Genomic DNA, 17,250 nt, shown 5'->3' on the forward strand with positions numbered 1-17,250 from the left:
AATTTACGTATTTTGATTGAGTTAAGCCTTCCAATTGATATTTTATAGTGTGTTTTTCTATGTTGTGATGTTATACTATTGTTTCAGAAAAGGGAGAAGGTTTGGTACCATTAAAACGTTTAATCCCGCTGCAAATGTTTGCACCTGTCCTAAGTCAGGAATCTGATTACAGTAGTTGTCGTATGTTTATGTAGTTCATACGTGTTTCTCGTTTCTCGTTTTTATATAGATTAGACCGTTGGTTTTTCCGTTTGAATGGTTTTACACTAGTAATTTTTTGGGGCCCTTTATAGCTTACTGTTCGGTGTGAGCCAATGCTCCGTGTTGAAGGCCGTACCTTCACCTATAATGGGTTACTATATAAATTGTAACTTGGATGGAGAGTTGTTTCAATGGCACTTATACCACATCTTCCTATATCTAAGTATTTATTGAACAGTGCTTCCCCTACAAAAGTTGGAATCGTAGATAGAAATTCATTGTTTTAGGTCATAAAAAGTACAACAACAAATACACCGAAGATGATGTCATCAAAACATTGGACTTTTTGTTTAGTTGAGTAAAGTGGATTGATACTTCAACAAATAGTCGGTTTCTCTTAAGTCACGTATAGTGCACTCCTGGTGGCGGATTTGTTTTTTTTTTGGTATTCATATGAACAATTACGTTCTCATATATTGATGATTTCCTGTCCCTGAATAGCCCACATTTCATTGAGTGCCTGCATCTAATATACTCAAGTAATCTTTGATACAATTGGATATGACCAAAACTAGACGGTCTGCTTCATATTTTGATCTTCACTTGATAATAGCACAGATGGAAGACTTTCAACTAGAATGTATAATAAATGTGATGGTTTCACTTTCCTATTGTCAAAAGTTCTCGGTATTAACATACCCTCTGCCATATCGTATGCCGTTAGCATATCTCAATTGATACGTTTCTTTTGCGCATGTTCACATTATACTTATTTCATTAACATTGATATTATCTTGCCACAAACACTGCTGCAAAAGGTTTAAGAAGAAGAACAGCTGAAATCGACAAAACATACGTTTCACGGTCACCAACACCAATTGGTTGACCGAAACGATGTGGCGGTGTGTCATCTTACCAGCGACATGCATTCATGGTCCTAATACCTTTAGGAGCCGGAATAGTTGTGTAATCTGTAAATTTACCGATTATGTGCCACTCCCTATTGTGAAGTTTTGACATAGTGTGTTGTTTCGTATGGCGGCTGATGCATTAATAGAAAGAGACGCTTATCTTGTCAAAGCACCCGGTCTTGCCCTTTTTGGATGTTCATGTGATTCCCTGAGGATTTGTTTTTTAACTTGATTGTATCTTCTGAATAAATTGATGATATTTGAATATCCACTGGAATTCACTGTTGCCTCTCGTACATTGCGTAACTGCCCATTAAAACATTCAAATCAATCAAACTTTGTATCATGATAAGAATTGTAAAAATCGGAAATTCCTTTAGTATTATAGATATTGTCAAAATAGTATTTCATTGGGTTTAAAAAAACCCATCAAAGATACCAGGCTAATAATGTGTTACGCTAATCATATGTTTAAGCGACTGTATACAATGTCTCATTATAAATACAACAGCGGATAGAAAATTAAACAGGAGTTATTTCAGATCTGAGTTTTGAAGGAAAACAACAACAGCACAAAAAAAACCCAATACGAAGATGAAATTGACAACCCTAAAATCAATTGTTTTTATAAAGTGATCACAGTTTCTTTACTTGCAAAGAGTTATACAACGGTTGCCACTATTAAAGCTGGAAGTCCTTTACCTTCAGAAACACGTCAGTTCACTTCCGGTTTTTGGTGGTTTTGTGTTGCTCGCTTTCGGTATTGTTATACACAATGTATTATGTTACTATTCAATCAGAAGGAGGTAAACAACTTATTTCAGGGAGATTCAGTCTTCTCCATATGCAAATATAATTCAGGAAACTAGAAGGGACATGTTTTAATTAGGTTGACAAACACTTATAAACTGTTATCAAAACCTATGAATAATACTAAAACTAAGCGTGATAAGTGTGATTTGTTTCTACGAATAATATATCTGATATCTTGATGTATAAGATCTAAACCATTTTATAGGATAAACGTTATTCTGCTTTCTCTTTTTGTTTGCTATTTGTTTTTAAATACATTGCATGCTAATTAGATGAACTACTAAACGCCATATGCAACATTTCAAAACCATTTTATTTTACATCTTATAAAATTGTATATTGCGGTAAAAAACTATAAAATAAAAACATAAGAAAATACTATTATTGTAATGCAAAACAATACTAGGCATAATACATGCGCTCCATGATTGAATAAGGAAAGACAATGGCAAACATGAAATCTCTATAAGTATAGTACTTTGCCTTAGTTAACGAGATCTTTCAAAATATGATCAGCTATTGTAACTATGATAACACATAACTACTAGTATATTCATGAATAAAAGGACATTTTTCTATTAAAAAAAAAAGACATATTGATGTCAACAAATGGTCTTCTACAATAAAAAAAATTTTTCTTTGCAATATGTTTAAGCTCGAAATAACCCCGCATGATTTGTTTAATCGGTTTTCATGTCGAAAAGTACCATAAGTTTTGCAGCACTGTTGAAATCAACTTTTTAATTTGACATGTGATCGATTTCGTGTCATTGTTTAAAGCTTGTGTTTCAATGATATATAAACAAGTACTCGAAATAAAACACGGAAATATACAAATTACAAATGTAGTACTTATACTTTCCGGTCATACAGGGAAAAGTTTTATCCGGTGAATTTTAATATTTATATTTTTTGCTTTGAAAATTGATCTTGTGTTGTTCTATCTGCTTGTATCACTTTTTGGGTCACAGACTTCCAATGCAAAAGGTACGATTTATAATTTCATGTATTACTTTAACTTTCAGAGCGTCATAATCGTAATAAATTATTAGTAATTCAAAAGAATTTCGTATATTAGATAAATATATGGCAGTATACCGATGTTCATATCAAAAGTCCAGTAATAAAACAGACACACTTGGGAGTGAAAACGAAAGCAATGACGTGACTTCTTTTCAAAATGAAAGCAAATGTGTCCAAAATCACATCCATTGATAAGTATCAACGCAAGAAACATAACGAAACTAGTGATCTTGTCTTATTAACATAACGGATATTTCACATAAATATTACAGATATAAAGTGTCACTTATAAGTTTAGAAAAACGACACCTTACAAAAAAGAAATCCTAAACAGGCATAGGTCGGTTGTATGTCTTTACATTAGAAACAAGATCGTTTTTCACTCAATTGTTTATATCAATTTAATCGGCAATCAAAACCGGGTTTCAGAGTACTTTTAAAACTACATACTTTAATGGTTATGTGTATTTCATACTAAAATATTCAGATGACATGTTACAATATGCAACAGTATAACAACATTTGACTTCTCTATTCTTTTCACTATTGTCCTTCGTACTTACCTTTAAGAAGAATTAGTTCAACTTTGTTTTAAAAAAAAATGGCAAACGCAGATACGAGTATTTTGTTTTAAAAAGGGACAAATCATACTATTAAAAAAACAACACTCTGATTCGAACTAAATTGTCATGAAAAATGACATCATCAAAAAGTTGTGTATTGACACAATTTATATTTGATACGTTTTCAACAGGTCACTCGATATTTCTATGTGCCAGCTATATCCCTCTGTCTACCGACTTGTTCCTTTATTCCTATTAGACAGAATTAATACAGGACCTTTTAAAGTAAATTAAAAGAAGCTGGTACTAGCCTTTAGCTTTACTTTCTGTTCTATAGGAGATGTCCTTTCATTGTATAATTAAAAGTTTGGTGACTATATTGACTGCAGATATCCAAATGAACTTCAGATTTCCATTTGTGGACTTTCTATTTCTATAAAGCAACATTCCAGTAGCGCTTGCATATGAAGTACATATCTCCCACTTGAAACGATATTGCGTTTCCTATCATAATTTCCATGCTAGAGGGTTGCTGCTTACAAAGAAGCCATTGAACCAAGAGTCCCAAGTGGTAAACATAAAGTCATACCGTCGAAAGTTGTACGGATGCCATCACGAGTTGGCTCACCGTATTATAAGACGAATGACCATGAACGAGTTCCAATTGTCGTAACCAATATCCTGTCTTCTTTTCCTCGATTTTGATATCACCGATTGAGACTTATAAACAGACTAGTACTTACCATGGTCATCATGATTTTTGCCATTATTGGTTTAGGACCTGGTTACACTTTCGGAGCAGCTGAGATCTTTTCCAAGTATTTGGTTGGGTTCATTTTGTAGTTTAAATGTATTGTTTTGTAGATTTGTTTGTCTTTTCTTCGTTTTTCTTAACTCTCCAAGTTGACTGTCCAACGCGAGCTTAACTGAATAATTACATATTTTTTCAATTCAATGTTTTATTAAAGTCCCATCTATCAACAAGTACAATCGATATTTATAAATTGTAAAACAATACTAAATAAAATGAGAGCCATTCTATACAGAATTATAAGAGACTATTAAAATGCATATATAGAAATAAGAAGATGTGGTATGAGTGCCAATGAGACAACTCTCCATCCAAGTCATAATGTGTAAACAGTTAACAATTATAGGTCAAAGTACGGCCTCCAACACGGAGCCTTATATATATATATATATTACATTAAACAATATGAAATAAAGTACTATTTACAATAAATAAAATTTCTACTTCTTCTTAAAATTAAATTATTTAAAGTTATCATCTAAAGTATTAAAATTTTCATTAAAAGTTTCAGCAACACAATACAAATGATTTCTAAAATCGTCATAAAGAGGACATCTTAATAAAACATGCGCTTCGTCTTCAATAAAATCATCACATATATGGCACACTCTGTTTTCTAAAAATATATTTTCATATCTCCCAGTTTCAATCCACAGTGGGGCTACACCACATCTAAATTTGGCGAAAGCAATTCTGTGACTGAAAGGCATAGCTATTTTACAGTATACTTCGGGTTCAAAATTTCCTTTGAACAATCTGTAAGTTCGTAGCTTATTGCCACCTGTACCCGATATAGATTTATCAGAATGTAAAACAGCATGCCACTTATTTTTATCGTGTTATTTTGACATAAAAAGTTTAACAACATAATTGGTGTCCATATTTTCAGGACATAGTAAATGACTTCAATTCAGTTCACAGAAGGTTTTCTTTACTTAAAAGTTCCAGTCTTTAACACACTTATGCTTAATACTCATATTGTCAGCCCATTTATGAACTTTTACATTAAACCGATTTGAGCTCATGTTATTTAATCTACACCACAAACAAATAATACTTTTTCACTGCTAATTAAAAATAGGTGTTATACCTAAGTCTCCAGTAACTGCAGCATTTGGTGTACATAATGTTGCCACTTCACAAATATGTGTAGTGCAGTGGCATGTTGTTTGCTCTAACAAGCATCAATTCACGCATTGTTATCAATTCTTCTGTGAAGGTAGAATTTACAACAGTTGCTGCAAAAATTATTTGTTTGGAAAGTGTTTTGCGCCTCCTTTATTGCCTTAGTCCTGACGCATGACATTCATTTAAAGATAGATTGGTCGTATGCAGACTATATCGACCTTCTTGTTTGTTGGCATGTTCAGGATCATGCCCGACAGCTATATGTATCTTATATTTGATGACTGATACAAATTCCTGTTTAAAGTTGAATCAATAATCATTCTTTATCTGACTGATTTCCTTGACAAATGCAGAGAGTTCCGTGAAAATTAGAAATGTAATATCATGTCGACATTTGTACAATAACGCTCTTACTATTCCTATTTCTTGTAGTTAGTTAAGCAATTTGGGAACATTAGATTTTATTTTTGTCGACGAATCAAACCACAGTTTCTTTGTTCGTAAGTTTGTTCTTCCGAGGTGCTTCGAACATTTCTTGGGTGTCTTCTTGGCCATCGAGCCAATGTTCAAAGAGAAGGTTCAAAGCGGCCTTAAATACACCTTATGTTCGACCTGCGCGTCAGACCGCCTGTCACAATTGAGACTACCTACCTTTGATCGCTTGCACTAGTAAACCCATTTTGATCTAAACAGTTCTTAAAAGACAGAACAATAAATTTTTAATTCATTTTCAGTCTTACAGTAAATTTTTCGACTTATCTTCTGTAGATTCAGTACTGTCCAGACAATTCGGTTGCAGTCAATCTAGATCTGTTCAGTCTATGTTCAGACTGTTAACATGTACACATAAATATCATACTGAATAGTCTGGTCAGCTACTGGACAGAATTGACTGCAAGCGAATTGTCTTAACATAACTGAATTTATCGCAGTTGATAAGTCTGAACCGTGTTTGTTGATAAGTCTGAACCGTGTTTGTTTTTGGTTTGGCATTGCTGTTGAAGAGTTATATGTATCCCCGTCTTTGGACTGTCCAGCGTTGTTATTCACTTTAGTAGATCCAACTATTCATAATATAGTCTCCGATACTTTGTATTGAACTATATCATTTTTTTCTTATGCTGTAAGCAACCTCGGGGGTTTTGTTTGGAGAAGTGTTACATCCACGGAAACTCGAATTATATTTTTGAATTGTCTAGCTATTAGCAGAACAAGTTATATATTTCTATTTACTTCGCACCTTCGTCATTTCATGTAGACCATATTTTGAGTTAGACCTCGTAGAGTTTTTTTTATAACTTTGACATAATTTGTCCCAAAATACGTTTACTGCACTGTTAAAATCTAATTTAGAATTAATTTTTAATTATTGTTCTAAAGAAATGCACTACGTTATAGCTGTGTTCTCAGGCCAGCGACATCAGTAGTTTTCCCGACGTTCAGATCTCTAATTCATTTAGAATATTCAACTCCAGACTTGTAACAAAATCTGAACTAGTTGCATTAACTCCAAACAGACCGTAACCGGGTGAGCGTCTCCTTCAATGCATGCATCCCCTGTCATGCGATTTCACACTTAGTAACACTGTTACTATAGAAAATAGAACACAATCAATAACTTTACAGATCAGACGACTATAGAATCTAAAGGTGTAAGACTGCCACCACATGTCGCTTGTGAGGTGACACATATGGCATAGGGTAACTAAGTGGTGATGGAGACCATAAAACTTATCGCAGACTTTTTAGGGGGTTCGTGTTGCTCAGTCTTGAGTTTTCTATGTACCGTTTTGAGCATTTGTTTTTTTTTTGTAGTGTTTTCTTGGCGTCGTCAGTTTCTATTCGACCTTCGAGTTTTGAATGTCCTATTGATTTCTTCTGCTTCTTTTTATGTAGTGTCGATTTCAGCTTCACTTGTGTCACATGAATCAGTTATGAGACAGTAAAAACGGTTTTCCTAAGGTTGCAATTATATAATTATGATGAGAGTAAAAATCCATTGTGAATAAATCTAATAGAGAATATCAAGGATCTGTAATCAACTCCAAATGCCTTACATGACAGAACTCATTAAGATATAAGTGGGCACCCGCAAACATGTTTAACATTTCACAGTGGTATCATACTTTAACTTTGTTTAAACACGTTATTTACTTTTGACTTATTTATCCCTTATAATTTTTATTAACTATGTATTTTCATTCAGGTATCACAGATCAAATTTATTCGTTCATTGTGTGTTAATTTACGTTTTTTGATTGAGTTAAGCCTTCCAATTGATATTTTATAGTGTGTCTTTCTATGTTGTAATGTTATACTATTGTTTCAGAAAAGGGAGAAGGTTTGGTACCATTAAAACGTTTAATCCCGCTGCAAATATTTGCACCTGTCCTAAGTCAGGAATCTGATGTACAGTAGTTGTCGTCTGTTTATGTAGTTCATACGTGTTTCTCGTTTTTATATAGATTAGACTGTTGGTTTTCCCGTTTGAATAATATTACACTAGTAATTTTTTGGGGCCCTTTATAGCTTGCTGTTCGGTGTGAGCCAATGCTCCGTGTTGAAGGCCGTACTTTGACCTATAATGTTTTACTTTTATAAATTGTAACTTGGATGGAGGGTTGTCTCATTGGCACTCATACCACATCTTCCTATATCTATTAACCCCGCCACATTTTATATGTGCCTGTCCAAAGTTAGGACCTTAAATTCAGTGTATACCATATTTGTTTTTTGTTTGTTGTTTTCCACATAAGTCAGACCGTTAGTTTTCTCATTTGAATTATTCTACATTTTGCTATGTCGGGGCCTTTTGTAGCTTTCTATGCGGTATGGGTTTTGCTCTTGTTGAAGGCCAAAATACTGACCTATCTTTACTAACATCTACGTCATTTGGTCGTTGGTGGTTAGTTGTCTCATTGGCAATCATACCACATCACCTTATTTTATATCAATCAATGATTGTGTTTCTATCTTTGGAAAGGTCCATGCTCATACGTTAAAATAGTATCTAAGAATAAACGTTATTACTTAAAGCAAGCTAGAATCTTCATGAGGTATTATACTGTAATATCGGCAGGTGTACCTTAAACAAGACTTTATACAAAAACGGCATATCAGTATAGGAAGACGTACCTCATTCAATGCACAAAGATTAACCCAGAAGAACAACCAACCTTGGCAAATTTTGTAAAACCATCTGGTATTCAGAAATATCCATTAAATGTCCCAAAGCAATGCTACAGATTCACTTTTGGAATATATTGCTAGAAGTGATTTACTCCCATTTTCAACAGTTGAAAGACAAAACTTTCAGAACTTTATAGAAAATCTTAACCCAGAATTTTAAATTCCAAGCCGGAAACATCTCTCATCTTAATTTATACAGACTAAGGCCAAAACAATTGTATGATAACCTTCAGGAAGCTGATCACATTTGTTTGACTGTTGACGTTTGGTCTAATAGGGCAATGAAAAGATTTTTAAAATACCTATTTCATAGATACCAAGATTTCAGTATAAAATGTTGTATATATGTTTCTTTTGATAATAAAATTTATAAAATGTAAAGGGTAATATAATGCATTACTTTGGTAAAGTAATTGTAATGTAATGCATTACTTTCCATAATACATGTAATTGTAACTGTAATATAATGCTGGTTTGTCAATTTTGAAAGTAATTGTGATTTACTACATTACATTGCAATGTAATTCGTCCCATGTCTGACAGCAAGTGACATGTAGAAGTCAGTATCTTCTACCAAAAAGAAAGATTTAAAGATCAATACCTAAAACTGTTCGCCTGATATATATTGCAATAGGTTTGCTATGAAATAACACTTTTTGAATTAAATTCGTAAAGTAGAATTATATTTCCACGATATTTTTTTTATTTTTTTGATAAACCGCGGTAACAGTTTTACACTTTAATCATACATATGCTTGTTTTACTGATAAGAATGCTTCTTTCAATATGAATTAAGAAAAGTAAAATAACAAAAATACCGAACCCCAAGGAATATTCAAATCGGAAAGTCCCTTATTAAATGGCAAAATCAAAAGCTAAAACACATCAAACGAATGGAAGACAACTGTCATATTCCTGACTTGGTACAGGCATTTCCTTATGTAGAAAATGATGGATTAAACCTGGTTTTATAGCTAGCTAAACCTCTCACTTGTATGAAAAATGTTATCCATTTATTAAATGCATTGATATGTCCTCATAATGTCTATTTAAAAGAGAAGCGAAAGATACCAAAGGGACATTCCAACTCATAAGTCGAAAATAAACTGACAACGCCATGACTAAAAAAGAAAAAGACAAACAAAGTAAATATGCATTTGTAATGACCTAATTTCGAACGTGTTTCTTTTTTAAAAACAGTCAGTATCAAAAGTAAAAGGATCAATTATAGCACATCTTATTTTTATATTGATAACTACGAAATTTTATCGCATTCTGACATGATATAGAAAATATAAAAAAATCCTATAACTTGTTGACCTATTCCTTTGATATATTGTAATGCCGGTTTTTCCCCCTTTTTATAGTAAATCTATGTCTGTATAGTTTCTTGAAATTATTGAGGATAAACGATAGATGTTAGTGAGATGTCTTATGTTGCAAGTAATGTCAGACTTGTAATTTGTTATTTTGGCTGTTGTTTCAATGATACGACAGATTTGTGTATGTTAGTTTGTTAAGAAGTTTTATTACACGTACTGATTCCATATTGTCGTGTTAGTTACCTTATTAGAATATAAACTCAAATCAAACTCTTCTAATAATCTACTAATGTATTTAAAGTCAAAACCCATCTTTATTGATGAAGATAAATCCATGTTTACAAACAATATCAACATTACGGGAATTTCCCTTGTGTGATCCATGGTTGCCGATGGGTAAACAATATGTAACAAGCTCTGCCATTGGTCAGTCGAAGTATAAAAGCAAAAACAACAACAGAACCGAGGGAGTGTTGGGTTGAAAAAGAATGGGAAGTGACAAACTTTAATAGAAGCTGGAATATGTCTGAGAAATACAGACAAGCGTTGAAAGTTAACTTTGTTTTAATCTTAGGTTGTCGGTGCCGGTGACGGTGCTAAATACGGGTGCCGGTGACGGTGCTAAATACGGTTGCCGGTGACGGTGACGGTGCTAAATACGGTTGCCGGTGACGGTGACGGTGCTAAATACGGTTGCCGGTTACGGTGACGGTGCTAAATACGGTTGCCGGTACCGGTGACGTTGACTGTGCCGGTGACTGTGCTATTGAAGTGATACTGAAGGTGCACATTAAGTGTTCTGTTGGCGGTTCCGACATGATTAATATGTCATTTAATTTGGTATACTAAGTTGTTGTCTTCTATAATGTAGTAGGGTGTAATATCCTTAAATTGAGTTTATAGAAAGATTCTAAATAAGTGACAACCTTGTTACTTGTCTGTTGAATTATAGACTAGTTTTGTATGTTTATGTAAGATCAACCATTACCGGGGACCTGGCCAGACCAGTGAGAGAGCCGGAAAGACCCATTCTCTCTGTCGAGGATTATTTTTGATATTAATAAAATATGAAACTTTATTTTATTCAGATATTTTATTTCACAACTGAGAATATATATATAAACACAAATATACGATTTCCCTTTCTGTAACGTGTTTTTGGTCCGACGGTAAACAGTGGACGTCGAACCTTACACTTTATAGATCATTTTACTCTCTTTTTCCTTGTGACCCTGTGTTCTCTGGTGGCCGACTCTAGCACCAGGGAGGCAGCGTTTCAATATTTAGGTGTAAACGATAACAATATATGAAGCTATTTCATTGAGTTTTGATCACATTATTACTGTTTACTGGGACATTATCTTGTGATATTATAATCGATACCGCCCGTCTAGAAAAACTGTCAAATATTGAAGAGTTATTTAGAAGGGGATGTAATATTTTTACCAGTTGAAAAGGAACGCAACTTTCTGGCCTATACATTTCTTTATAGAGAAATATGTTTTTCGATGAACAACATGGCAGTGCCAAGAGAAAACTACCGATCTTCAAAAGCCTATTACAAACTAGTAAACCGAAAGCCCCTTTTTGTAGAATCGAACCTCTATCGTAGATCTCAGTTTAAAAAATTAGACATAACGTTGAAAATGTTGGACAGATACACTACTTTCAAGAGTAAAATCTTGTTATGATGATTCGACGGAAATGTCTGTGTTTTTATAGACCAAAATATGTAAAAATGTATCGTTATACTTGTAGTATATTCTGAAGATGATTTCTACATCACCAACTCTACCAATACCTATAATAAAATTCCGACCGATTGCAACTTGTTTGGTAACGATTTTGGCGAGGATTATCCAGTACAGAAGCTGATAATTAACATCACAGTGAATGGCACTTACTGGATTGGTGCCAAAATAGGTTTCAAACGAAATATAAATCCTGTAGGTATGTATATCTATAATCAATTTTTAAATTATTTTGCATTTGTAAACAAAAATGAGATCGCTTTCAAATAAAATTTCTTTATTTAAGTATTGGATTGGAATTCGCAGGACATGGCTGCACAAGATAACCGAATAACCTTCATATTTATTTTTTCAATTTTCAATAGCATGTAATGAACGAGACTGCAGGAAGAAGTATGCACATGATCAGTACAGGCTTTTAATAGTTATTGAAACTGTTCAAAATACAACCATTGTGTCCTTGCCGATTATGATAGACTGTCAGTCCAATAAGGTTTCACACCACCATTTCAAGATTCCTATATATTAAAAAAAAAAAAAAAATGTTCACAGTAATCTAAATATTTTATCTATTATAGATTAAATTAATGAAAACCATGATTATACTGAATTATCAATGTATCGTCTTTCTACACGCTAATTTTCAAGCAATGTTTAAAATCTTGAAGTGGCACAGTATGTGATCTTTCGGAAGTTACTACTAATAAAAGCTGCCCTCTGGTTTTCTAAAAACCATGATCAGCATACTATTTAGCACATCCATTAATTGGAATGTAAGGTCATGTCTAAGTTATTTTTGGCTCAAAATTATCATAATATATTTCTCATTCGGCAAAAGTTTCATTTACGTACATTAGTTTTCTAGTTTGAAAAACCCTAAAACTGCAAACGTTCTGTTTAGCAAATTTGACGATTTTGCTTGTTCTGTTTCAGTCTTTTGGTTTTTATTCCCTTAAGTGTTTAACTCATTTTGCTTCTTTTTCGAGCGTACTTGATTAGGAGTCAGAAACAGGTGTCGTGTTAACACTGAGCTCAGCTTCTAACGTTTACCTACGGTAATATTATTGAGTATCAAATTTTCACCTATTTTCGGCGTACCACCACAACCCCTTTTTTACCTTTGTCGTGAATATGGGCCAAGAGACTTTAGAACGTTTTGTTATGTAATTGTTTCCCGTACTTTCGCGCACACTATTGTAATGTAACGTAACGCTATTGTTACGTATCTACGGATCTTAGAATCATAAAGCATCTCAACTAGCAAGACGTTATTTTCTTTCACAATTCTAACAAAGTCAATAACCCTCAAGATATTGGTGCCGTGACGAAAACGAATACAGATGAGTTCGAAACTTAAAACAGTCCGAGCAGCACATCGGCGAGCAGTAATCAAACTACTGAAAAAGGGAGACCCAGCAGAAGATCCAACAAGATGCTGTAAAACTGAAATCCATGATGGAGCTGATGGAGCTGATCAAAACAAAGACATTGTCCGATCTTAATGAGAAGATTATGGAAATTATTGATGAAGAAGAAGACCTCAACGAAGAAATTGAAGAAGTTGACAGATACGAGTTGGAGATACAGATTGGAATCACGAAAATTGAGAAGTACATTAAAGAAGTAAGTCTGTCAAAAAATCAATCCGAATTAAACCCTAAAGCACCAGATTTCATATACACTAACCCCAGCGTGCAAGAACATTCAAATCCGATAAATTTGAACTCAGAACAAACAAGCGTAAGCCAGTCAAACATGCCCACCTCTATGTCGTCAAATCATTACAACAAATTGCCTAAACTCAACTTACACACTTTTGGAGGAAACCTACTAGAGTGGTCAGCCTTTTGGGATTCATATAATTATGCCGTACATGAAAATCCTTCATTGAGTGACGTACAAAGATTTAACTATCTGAAATCGCAACTTTATATTGTTATGTGGTATAGTAAGTATGCAAATTTCTGCATTTGGCGGAGAAGAAGGTGAGGTACGCAACCTAGAGAAAGCGACAATATGGATTGAGACAGAAAGAAAAGAAAGAATTCCAATGGAAGTAATAATTGTTTCAAAAATTGCCGCACTGATACATATGAAGAAAAGTGTAAACATCAACAGCTTGTCATATTTACGTGGATTACAACATGCCCACCCAGTCACACACGATGAAAAGTTCAACATTTCATTACTCGTTGGAGCAGATTACTATTGGTCTTTAGTACAAGATGACATTATTCGAGGTGATGGACCAACAGCGGTTAAATCCAAAATAGGCTATTTGCTATCAGGACCGCTGAACACAGGTATTAACACTAGACAATGGAACTCTACCATGATGAATGTTTAGTGGCGCACAAACCCGAGGAGTGCGATTTACAGAAATTTTGGGAGATTGAGTCGAGTGGATTAGAGACGGATTCTGATGAAAATACAAACAAAATGTACAAAACCTAATGCTTGAGTACCAAAACTCTAGGATAACTTTGAAGGAAAATAAATATGTAGCCAAACTTTCATGGAAACCAGATCACCCTGAGTTACCTACAAATGAATATGTAGCAAGAAGGAGGACCCAGAATGTTATAGCTAGGTTAGCTAAAGACCCGGATATGTTACATTTATACGATAAGATAATCAAAGAACAGAAAACTAAAGACTTCTTAGAAAAGGTACCCTCTACAGAAATCGATCGCGAAAATGGACGAATCCACTACATACCGCACCATCCCGTTAAGAAGTAATCAAACACGACCCCTATTAGAATTGTATATGACTGCAGTTGCCGTGGAAATCCAGACTTACCCAGCCTTAATGACTGCCTATCTTCAGCACCACCTATTTTGAATAAATTAACACACATACTAACAAGATTTAGATTAGGGAAATATGGAATTACAACAGACATAGAAAAGGCATTTTTACAAGTAAGACTTGACAATGAAGATCGAGACGCCACACGATTCTTTTGGCTGTCCGATTCAACTGACCCAACAAGTGACTTGACAATGTACAGATTTAAAGTTGTACTTTTTGGAGCAACGTGTTAGCCGTTCATTTTAAACGCGACATTGCTAAAACATATATCTACGAATCCAAGCAAAGTAGCTACAACTCTATAAGAAGACTTATATGTTGATAATGTACTTACTAGCATGAACTCCGAAGAAGCAGCAGTTAAATACTTCAATGAATCGAGAGAATTACTTAAACAGGGAGGCTTTAACTTACGGTAATGGATGTCAAACAGCGACAAACTCAGAGATTTGGCCCAATCTGAAAAAGTACTAGATGCAGAGAAGGAGACAAAAATATTGGGGATGCGCTGGAATGCAGACTCAGATACACTCAGCTTTGCCGAAACGATACAATTAAAGATGGACACACAATTGACAAAACGTGAACTTTTGCGACAGTCTTCCGCTATTTATGATCAGTTAGGACTACTCGGACCGATCACCATTAAAGCAAAAATACTTATGCAAGAACTTTGAAAAAAGGATATGCAAATGGACGAGATACTACCGAAAGAAATTTAAAACGCATGGACCGATGTGAAGAATGACATCTTACAGATAACTTCGAAACTTAAATTACAAAGATACTATTTTGCAAACCATGACGAGGAAACCAGCGACTCTACTCTACACTTTTTTGTTGATGCAAATCAGAAAGCATATGGAGCTTCCGTTTACTTGAGTAAAGGCAAGGTGTCAAAACTCGTTATCGCAAAGAACCGTGTTGTACCGTTGAAATTAATAACTTTACCGAAATTAGAATTAATGGCTACAGTGATCGGAGCACGACTCTCAAAAGATGTAATTGAAAACTTAGGGATTAAAAGAGCAGTATTTTGGAGCGATAGTCAAATAGTTCTACATTGGCTTACCTCATCGATACCGTTAAACAAGTTTGTAAAAAATCGTGTTAGTGAAATTAAAGATATAAATGAAACTCACGAATGGAAATATGTACCTACAGAAATGAACCCAGCTGACCTACAAACACGTGGAATAACTGCATCGCAATTTGAGGATTCGAAATTATGGATGAATGGACCCCAGTAGATAACGAACGAGCGTAAATGGCCAACGTGGACAGGACATGTGGAAATAAGCACTCAGCTATCCAATATCACAGGAACAGAGACACACAGAATTGACGATAAAAACCCAAGTGATCCGCAGCGAATATCACAGATCATAGATATGTCCAGGTATTCTGGTATTCTGATTTACATAAACTTTTAACTGTGACTGGGTACGTCTTTAAATTGGTAAATAACTGTCAGAAAAAACGACTATATCGACTTAGAAGTTCACAAGGAGACAGAAAGCTCAAGACAATTCTAACAAAAGAGGAAATTTCATTAGCCATGAATTTATGGATCAAAGATACACAACAAGACAGGTTCGTGAAAGAGCTAGATCATATTTCATTGATTCCGAAAATGAAATCACTACCGCTTGTACAACAGTTACGTTTATATCTGGATGAAAATGGAATCATACGATGTAAAGGCAGAGTACAAAATTCATCTCTAGAAGAAAACGCTAAGTTTCCTATTTTAATACCAAAGAACCACACACTTACAGATTTTGTTATTATGGACGCACATCTAAGAAATCTACATGCAGGAGTCGGCCAGACAATTACACAGATAAGACAATCATACTGGATACCGACAATTCGACAATGTGTGAACAGTGTCTTACGTTAATGCGTACAATGCCAAAAAATAATTGGTAAATCGTATAACAGACCGGAACCACCACCACTACCAAAGGATTGAGTAAAAGACACCATACCATTTTGTACAACTGGGATAGATTTTGCCGGACCTCTACACATCAAGGATACATCAACACAACCGCGTAAGGTTTACATATGTTTATTCACATGTGCATGTATACGACCTATACATTTGGAACTTGTACCTGATTTGTCATTGAACACTTTTATCTTAGCATTTAGACGTTTTATCAGTCGAAAAGGAACACTACAAACTATTTATTCCGATAACGCACCTACATTTGTAGCCGCATCAAATGAACTACAAAGTCAGCTGAATTTGCACATCGACTGGAAATTCATTCCGAAAGGATCCGGAGCGCCGTGGTATGGCGGATGGTGGGAACGTCTAATTGGCTTAACGAAAATGACATTAAAGAAAGTTTTTGGTAAAGCACTCGTCAGCGAACAATCTTTAACAACAATACTCACGGAGATTGAAACTATAATAAACAATCGCCCACTTACATATATATCTTCAGACATTAGAGATCCCGAACCATTGACGACATCTCATCTTTTACACGAAAGGATTATTTCGACGACAGAGATGCAGAACGACATACACAACGCGAATATTCAAGAACTTGACAAAATCACAGCAAACAAACTATTTTAGAGAAAAGGACTTTTATTAGACCACTTCGCAAAACGTTGGTCTAACGAATATCTTACCGGATTACGTGAATATCATCGAGCCTCGGGAAAACATAATGGACAAGTTAACATCGGTGATGTAGTTCAACTAGA

General features: G+C 34.5%; 1 long non-coding RNA gene across 2 annotated transcripts in view; it reads left to right on the plus strand.

Moving 5' to 3' along the window:
* Positions 1-17,250, plus strand: part of LOC127707862 (uncharacterized) — a 112,304-nt gene that overhangs the window by 93,682 nt on the left and 1,372 nt on the right. The window contains exons 1-2 of one of the 2 annotated variants that reach the window (XR_007985058.1): positions 2,848-2,912; positions 11,720-11,911. The exons of the other annotated variant lie outside the window; for it this stretch is intronic. This is a non-coding gene — a long non-coding RNA (uncharacterized LOC127707862). Of the gene's footprint in view, positions 1-2,847; positions 2,913-11,719; positions 11,912-17,250 lie in introns of those variants that run through there. 2 annotated transcript variants of the gene reach the window in all.

The sequence above is a fragment of the Mytilus californianus genome, unplaced genomic scaffold, assembly GCF_021869535.1.
Source record: "Mytilus californianus isolate M0D057914Y unplaced genomic scaffold, xbMytCali1.0.p SCAF_7, whole genome shotgun sequence".
Taxonomy (NCBI): domain Eukaryota; kingdom Metazoa; phylum Mollusca; class Bivalvia; order Mytilida; family Mytilidae; genus Mytilus; species Mytilus californianus.